Below are 9,279 nucleotides of genomic sequence, written 5' to 3' on the forward strand. Positions count from 1 at the left end.
GGGTTTGGACTGAGGCTACGGTAGAGAGAGGCAATTTCCATGGCAATGTGGAAAACGGTCTGGCCAGCCTATGCATTTGTACAGGAAACACAGGATTGTATGTCCATCCTTTTTTAGGGTGGAGAGTGGCGAGAGGTTCTCACAGTGAGGTTGGGGGAAGCCACAAACAAGGATCCTTCCAGACGTGGTCCTTTTCCCTCTTTCATGATATGAACGATAAAAGAGTTTGGTCACAGGCTCACCTTTTTCTAAAGCTTATTACAGAGAGGAACGGGAGGGGTTGTCTAGAAAGGGGTGTGATATAGCATACCAAGTACTTCTGAGAGGTTGTCATTGTTCTCTTTGTGTATTAATGGCTAATTCGATTATTTACGCCCCTGGGTGGGGGATTATGTATTAACCTGAATATCTGGTTTCAGAGGTGTCTCATAATCTGCTAAGTATGCTCACTGTCCTTCCTATCATGGTTGGGAGTAAAACGATGTCTGAAGATCGTACAGGCTAGTCTTCTGCCTACAATGTGGTCATGAGAATGACCTGCCCCCTACGCCTGCCAGAGGGGACAGGGCTCAGATCTTGCCTCTTCATCTCATCCCACCAAGTGGGTTCAAGTCTAAGTTCACACCCAAAAGACAGCAGGGTGCCAGTCTGCTGTTTTCCAGGGCCACTGAGTCACCTCTGCCTGCCAGACAGTAGATTTAGAATCTGAATATAAGAAAAAGAAAAAACAAAACAAAACAACTCCACCTGGAGAGCAGAGGCGGCGGGGGGGGGGGGGGGGGGGGGCAGGCCCCCAGGGCTGTGAGCTGGAGAAGCAGCCACAGCACACCCCAGTGCATCAGCAGTTACTCACTTGTGCCTTGGAGCTCTGGTCTAAACTTGGCCTCACAGAAGGCCCATGTCTACCACCAGCATGAGACAATGTCCGACTCCTGTGGCGAAGCCATGAATCAGTCCCAAAAGGAAGAACATACTTCACTTCCGAGGGAGCCCGAGACCCACTTTCTGATCCGTCGGCTGCACACAGACACACAGTGAGACGAAATGACAACTGGGTGACAGACAGCTTGGTAAACTGGGTGGTCACACAGCGCGCAGGCTGCCTGGTTCTGGGTGATTCCAAGAGACAAAGCGATGAGCTGCAGAAGTTGGAACAAGGCCGAAGCAACGCACCCTGGCACTGAGGCCAGGCAGGGGAGGTGTGCGTTCCTTCCTTCCTTTCTTTTGGCTGTCAGAGCTGCTCAGTCAGATCAAGGTCAGCCGATCCCTTTTTCCAAAGAATTCCCCTCCACGGCCAGAAGGAATGACTAATGTTGGGACTGGAGGTTTGCTGGGAGCTTTCTAGTCCAATCCCCCCATTTGTAAACAAAGCGAGAGCCCTGCCTTGTCCAAGGTCACAGGACAGTCTGTCTAAGAGTCAGGACCCAGAAGCAAAGCTTCTAATTCCTGGTGCTCCTTGCTCTCTGTGAGCCTTGACACACTACCTGGCCTTGTTGGTGTTCACGCCTCTGTCTCTACTTCCTCAGTGAGAGTCTAGCAGACTCTAATTTGCCTGGATTGCCTAGGTACATTATTCTATGGCCCCCAAAGTTCCCAACTGGGATTTTGTTTGTCTCTTTGGTTTTTTGTTTGTTTGTTTGCTTTTCTTTTTTCTAGACAGGGTTTCTCTGTAGCTTTGGAGCCTGACTTGGAACTAGCTCTTATAGACCAGGCTGGCCTCTAACTCACAGAGATCCACCTGCCTCTGCCTCCCATGTACTGGGATGAAAGGCATGTGCCAACACCAGCTGGCCCCTAACTGGGATTTTTAGGGCTTTGATGTTAAAATGATGTTTTGCTAATGGTCCCCTAGTGTGCTGATATCATTATTCCACGAAATCTAAGACAATGGTGAAGAGAGTCAAAAGGTACTACCGTGGATTAGACTCAGTACCAAGTAAATGCCAGGTGAGAAGCTGGACTAAATCCGCCAAGGCTGTCCCTGCAGTTCACCAAAGAGCCTGTCTCCAAAGCCAGGGACAGGGTTGGGCTACCCAGTCTGGGGAAGCTGACTCGGGATTCACTCTGGCTCCACAGGTCACCTGTCATCCACCCCATCCCCCCAAGTGTGAGGGAAACCCCACAGACACAACAGGAGGGGGTTAGGGAGTGGAATCTTGAGGCAAGAATCCTAGGCATGGTTCTTGCCTTTTAAAATTTATTTATGTGTACGCATGTGTTCATGCATAAAAAAGGGACACACACATGGACATGGAGACAAAGAGAGAGGGAGAGGGAAAAGGAGAGGGAGAGGAAGAGAGAGAGAGAGAGAGATTACGTCCACCACATATACGCAGGTGTCCATAGAGGTCACTGAGGCCACTGGGCTCTCTGAAGGCGGAGTTTCAGGCAGCTATGAGCTGGGTGCTGAGAACCACACTTGAGTGCTTTGCAAGAGCTCTTACCCACCGAGCACCCTCTCCAGCCCCAACACATCTTCCCTTTAGCCCCGAAGGATGGCCGACACTTCAACAGAGGTCTACTAAGTTAAAACCTTTGGATACCCAGAACAGGGCTCTAAAATGGACTCTATAATCTTCCACCCCATCACTTGTCTGTCAGGCCTTTGACAGACACCCACGGTTCCAGGGTAGCAACGCCCAGTAGCCCCCCACCAGACTCCTGGAAATGACTGAGTCTCCATAGATGTCCCATTCTTAGAGGATGAGCGGTGGTGGGGTTACAACATGAAGAAAACAGTCACAGAATTCTGAGAATGCTCTCAGGTTTTCAGTGAGAAGGATGCTTCTAGTGCAACACCACAAAGGAAAACCCAGTAGGCCCACGAGCCAGTTAATGTTAATATTGATTGTCCACGGGACAGGCTCATGAATGACCTAGAAGACTGGCCTGACCATGCCCATAGGGGATTGATTACCTAGTTTTGGTTAAATGAGGTAAGAAGACCAACTGTGGGTGTCACCTCTTCTCAGCTGGACCATGAACGAATGAGATCCAAGCAAGGGAGACACGCCTTCTTCCCCCTTTGCCTCCTGACTGTGGATGCGAAGTCACAGTGGCCCCCTCTCCTGCCGGTATGTCTTCCTGACATGATAGACTGCACCCTTGGGCTGAGAGCCAGAGCAAACTCTCTCTCAATTAAGTTGCTTTAGTATTTTATCATAGGATCAGGGAACTAAGTAAGACAGCCAACAAGCAGCCACACTAAGACTGCAGCCAAGCAAACGAGCAATGAGGACAGGCACGAGGGTTGGAGAGAGAACAGAAGATGATGGGAGCGAAGGGAAGCATCGGGCAGAGGGAGGGGACGCAGGCTCCCTCCCATCTTCAACCCAGTTAACTCAGGATGCAGAACTTCTGGAAGCAAGAGTTGGAGCAGCTGGAACACAGGCCATCGCAGACGAATAACTACGCACATTTTCACTGATGTGTAGGTTGGTAGGACTCACAGTATTCTAAGTAAGTTTGATGGTGACTGTGTAAGCAGGGTCACCTAAGCAGGCTCGAGACTGCCATCCTAGCGAAGCCTGCCCTCTAGAGCCAGAGAACTTGGCTAGTGGCATTTCCCTACTATCCCTAAATTGTGGTAGGTCACGGCACCTCAACTCTTGAGCATCTGACTTTCTTCTGGGAGGGTGAAGTGTTGGTTGGTACATGGAGTCCATACGTGGGCAAACCCCAAAGATGAAGACCAGATAATGAGCATCTAGTTGGTGTCAGTGTGCAAACGGATCACACAGTTTGTTCTGTTTTCCTGGCTGGTGAAGAGTGGCCATAGTGGGAAGGAGAACAGGAGGAAGCCCACAGGTCCTGAGGGGAAACCTTCAAGCTGGCTGCACATTAAATCGTTGAGACCTGGTTGCAATGAGTTTTGGCTGTGAGTGTACTTGACGCTGTTTTGTGAGTCATCTAGTGACTTTCTAAGTGGTGGCCCTTGGGACCTGAAGCACAGGGGCCTCTACTAAAACACATTCTCACCCACTGCAAGATCAATTTACCAATATCACCAAGAAGGGAAAATAATCTAAAACAAACGACAGCAACTTGGGTGGCTTCAGACTTGTCCTTTGCCACTTCACGTGGATCATTGTCAGGGTCTCGCTCTGTCACCAGGGACGGTCTCCAATGCATGGCAGCTTTCCTTAGCCTCCCAGTGGCTGAGAGGGCAGACATGACCCATCACTTCTGGCTTGTACGTTGTTGGGTTCTGAAGAGGGGAGTTGGATGTGGATTAGCCTATCCTTTCATCGTGAAGACAACAGGTATGTAGGGACTCAAAGGAGACATGCCGTGGTTACTGAAGTAGTAAGCCGTAAGACTGAGTCTGCAGGGTCTCGATATGAAGGTCTTCAGAATAGGCACATAGACTCCAATTCAAACGTCCAGTGAGATTGCTTTATCGGAAAATTCCACAACCGTAAGCTCGCCGCTTTGCTGTTCTAGAGCTCCAATACATAAACGGAACCAAGAAACCCATTTCTCGGACCAACCAGATCTTTCCCAACTATGACTATTGCTGCTTAAACTACTGTGGGGTGTTGGTCTCTTCCTAGCAACGGACAAACGTGAACAGGTGGAAACAGCTCTTGGTGTGGGTGTGTTCGCTATTACCACCCTCAGCGGGATTCTGAGAGGCAACTCAGCTTCCTGGTGAGGAGGGAGGTCAAAGAGTGACACCTAGACTCGGGGTGGGCGCCTTTGCAGTTCCTGATTTTGGATCCAGGACATGGCAATTTTAAAAAGTAATTTGAGACAAGTGTGATTGTGCATATCTTTTTATCCTAGCCCCCGGGAGGCAGAATCAGGGGAATCTCTGAGTTGGAAACCAACCTGACGTACAAGCAGCTTCCAGGAAACAACAACAAAAATCTTAATTTTTTTTCTACCAGAGTAAAGCATAAAAACCAAGCTCATTTGAATGTCTCGAAATTCAAGGAACACATTTCTTCTTAAAAGCAAAACAAAACTCCCTGCCTTCGAGCGACTTGGGTCCTTCTGAGCGTGTGTGCACTTCACTGTACTAAAACAACACTGAGGCATTTGGGCACAATTATCATCTGCCATTTTGTCATTCTTACATGGCTCTGTCTGTTTGTGCTGGGGAAGAAACCCAGGGCCTCTGCTGCTAGCGAGACTTTCCTCAGACTTTAAATAGCTTTTGTCTGGGGCTTCCAAGTACACTGTGGTTAACTTTGCTTTAAAAAGAAACTGCTGTGCTCCCAGCCACAAACAAGAGGCGCAGCCTAAAGTGTCCTCGAGGAATTCTGCCCAAGCACTTCCTCTAGGTGGTAGACTTGTAGACTTGTGATGTTCTTTTTTCTTTATCCTATTGCACTATTGTCTAACTTGCTCTGTGACCCAGATGCTGTGGCCTGTATAGTCCACAGGGCCAGTTCTTCTGACCTCTGGTTGCTGGTTTAATCAATGTGTGGTGTGTGTGTGTGTGTGTGTGTGTGTGTGTGTGTGTGTGTGTGTGTGAAAGCCAGGTCAGATGGTCCTGCAGCTCTGTCTGAGGACTGCTCACGAGTGGGCACCCCTGCTCGCTCTCTCTGCTTGGTGGATTTTCTTCAGCACACACATAAATGACTTGTGTCACCTCTACAGGCCCCACCAGTCAGAATCTAGTCCAGATCTTACTTACCTCTCGAGTTCTGCTTCTTTCTGTGGGGCAGAAGAGATACAGCATCAGGATTGTGGGGTGGAGGCTGGGAGGGTGAGGTGTGGCCACGATTCTGAGATCCGTTAAAGCGTAGAGAGTGCCCTTGAACTCTGTATTTCAGATACTGGGCCTGTTCTACCTCTGCTGAGATATTTAAAGTGATAAGATGATAACTTTCTAATAACTATGAGGAGAATTATACACTTCTGCTTTCTTTTCAAGAAAAAACACCTATGAATTGTATTAATTGTGTAAGATGTAGTTAGGTTTTCCTTTTAAATTTGAAAAGCTAGACCAAAACCAAACACAAACAATATTTTAGCTATACTAAATAATAATTTTGTCTTTGAACGAGAGGGCAAAAATCTACACACAATACTAATGTTTACTTAATACCTGGGGGAGAAGGAAAGAAATTAACAAAATTAAAAAGCGAGAGAAGAAAGTACAAAGAAAAAGGCTGATAGATTAGCTGTGTGGCTGTGTGTCTTTCCTGGTTTCAAATTCCTAGGCTCAGCCTGCTTGCCTCTGCCCCAGAGGAGCTGCAAGCCCAGGTTCACACCACTGTATCTAGTTCCTGCTTACTGAATTTAAACCTTTAGGCCCCAAATACAAAAACACCAAAAACAAGACAGAAGGGCAAATGACAAACTGAGATACATAGTTGCTAAACAGGACACAGGAACAAAGCCCTTAATGTCCTAAGCTTCTGGAAATGAATTTAAAATGAATTACATAGTGGTTAACAAACTCCCTCTTGAAGCACTCCAAAGAGGGCAAACAGGCTCCAGTGCCCAGTGCTGCATGGAGGCTGGTCATTCTGGAAGGCGGTGTGTAGCTCGTACACACGCGTGTGCCCACTGGCTCTGGAATTCCACCACCGGCACATCGCGGGAGACGGTTTCAGGACAGCCGCACTGAATGCGTCTCGGGATTACAGTGGTAAAATGTGGAGCACTCAGAAACCAGGTGACATGCTAAGTAGGTTCAAGTAAGGCTGTGCACAAGGGGCACGCAGCTCTTAGCATGTGGCACAGGCTTGGTGACGCCAGGAAAGTAGCCCCAGTGTGTCTGTCTAACCAGGGCCGGAGCATGTGCCATTCCATGAACAGTGTGTACCATGGACAGAGAAGGAGCAAGCTGTGGGACTGGAGTCGCCCAGCTGCCCCTGCCCCAGGCCCCTGTGACCCTCCCAACACAGACGTCTTAATGTATAAAAACGCTATAAACAAAAGCACTTACCTCGTCAGACTGAACATGCAGCCTGAGGTCATCTGCACGAAGCACTTAGTCCACTCCCTGACTCAGAAGTGTACATCAGCTTGTTATTATGTTTTAAAAGAGAGAACTATAAAGTACTCAGGGAAACAGGCTGGCAGAGCAGACCCTAAAACCTCTGGGTTGCGGGGGTGGGGGTGGGTGTCAAGTCACTCCTGGCTTGCTGCACTGAATGTAAATTATTCTTAGGGGAGTTATCAGGAGTCTTGGGAAAACAGCTGAAACCCATCTTTCTAGGAAGAAGAGGAAGGGGAGCCACCCCCACACTCTAGGAACCAGCGCCCCAGCCCCAGGGCCAGCTGCAGAGTGGAGGAGGGCCTCTCCAAGCCTGCCGACAGCAGGCTGCAGGTCACGGGGCAGGGTTGTGCCTGTGCACACTGCTCCATTGTCTGAGAAGCACACACCACACACCCCACGGGAGTCAATGAGAAACAGATGGCCAGGAGCACTCTTTCTCCACACACCTCCGATGTCAGACCGCTCACGGGGCCAGCCAGAAATCTGCTTCCTAGTTCATAGACAGAGAAGAGCCACAGAGGAGGGGGTGGGGGAGCTACAGCTTCCAGGGTGTCAAGGGAGTTGATGCAATGGTAACTCAGCTTCCACCCCCCTACTCTAGAAGGCAAGGCCATCCCAGCAACATGCCTGCAGCCCGCAGTCTGCAGCCTGGGCTATAAACTCCAGCTCACCCCCCTTTCCCTCCCCCTGGCTCTAGCAAGCCCCTGCTGGAATCTGTGCCCCCCTCCCCCCAGGGCTCTTAGGGCTAGCAGCAAAAGAGTTCAAATGGGGTTTTTCAGTTTGCATTGTGAGAAGAAACCCTGTAGACAACCGCAGCAGAAGACAAGTTCCAGTTAGGTGGGTTGAGAGGAATCTGGATCTGGTGGCCACTCGCTCACAAAGAGTCACTGCAAGCTCTGACAAGGGCTCAAGCGGGCGGCAGTCATTTGGCCAGATCAGGGCATGAAGTCACATATTGGATATTAGGATGGGCATATAGCTGAACATGAAGCTATGTCACCTTGAAGGCCACAAACACTGAGCGGGCTAATCTACCAGAGTGGGCTCATAAGAAATGCATGCATAAGAAATGTATACATAAGAAATGCATGCATAAGAGATACACCCTAAAGGCCAGCTCCCCTGCCTTCCTCACTCTTCCTTTAACTTAGCATCATTTGGCATCCCAGTGTGCTTTTGTGTTTATTTCCCATAACCCCAGAGGGGCACAGGCTCTGTCTCTGCCTGGCTACCACCCGTAGATCCCACCTACAGCCAATATCTTTAGATTGTGACTTGTATTGTCTCCAGATCAGGATGAACCACTGTGTATGGTCACTGCGTGACAGGCCAATCAGGACCACCATTCTTCCCCAGATAGAATATAGTAGATAGTGTCCTGGCTCAAAGAGTGGCTTGTATATGACCCCATAGGAGACGTGCCACCCCAGAACCCTAAGATGTCCTCACTTGGCCAAAGAAACACTCGCTTTTCAAGCCCTGGTATGTGTGTGTTCATACGTGCACTAGTGCGTGTGGAGGTCAGAGTATGTGTTCATACGTGCACTAGTGCGTGTGGAGGTCAGAGCATGTGTTCATAGTGCACTAGTGCGTGTGGAGGTCAGAGCATGTGTTCATAGTGCACTAGTGCGTGTGGAGGTCAGAGTGTGTGTTCTTATGTGCACTAGTGTGTGTGGAGGTCAGAGCACGTGTTCATACGTGCACTAGTGCATGTGGAGGTCAGAGTGTGTGTTCATACGTGCACTAGTGCGTGTGGAGGTCAGAGTGTGTGTTCATACGTGCACTAGTGCGTGTGGAGGTCAGAGTGTGTGTTCATACGTGCACTAGTGCGTGTGGAGGTCAGAGTGTGTGTTCATACGTGCACTAGTGTGTGTGGAGGTCAGAGTGTGTGTTCATACGTGCACTAGTGCGTGTGGAGGTCAGAGTGTGTGTTCATACGTGCACTAGTGCGTGTGGAGGTCAGAGCATGTGTTCATACGTGCACTAGTGCGTGTGGAGGTCAGAGTGTGTGTTCATACGTGCACTAGTGTGTGTGGAGGTCAGAGTGTGTGTTCATACGTGCACTAGTGCGTGTGGAGGTCAGAGTGTGTGTTCATACGTGCACTAGTGCGTGTGGAGGTCAGAGTGTGTGTTCATACGTGCACTAGTGTGTGTGGAGGTCAGAGTGTGTGTTCATACGTGCACTAGTGTGTGTGGAGGTCAGAGCACGTGTTCATACGTGCACTAGTGCGTGTGGAGGTCAGAGTGTGTGCTCATACGTGCACTAGTGCGTGTGGAGGTCAGAGCATGTGTTCATAGTGCACTAGTGTGTGGGGAGGTCAGAG

This window comes from Microtus oregoni, unplaced genomic scaffold (genome assembly GCF_018167655.1).
Source record: "Microtus oregoni isolate MIOR12 unplaced genomic scaffold, Mior012 000011F_ref0000422, whole genome shotgun sequence".
Lineage (NCBI taxonomy): Eukaryota > Metazoa > Chordata > Mammalia > Rodentia > Cricetidae > Microtus > Microtus oregoni.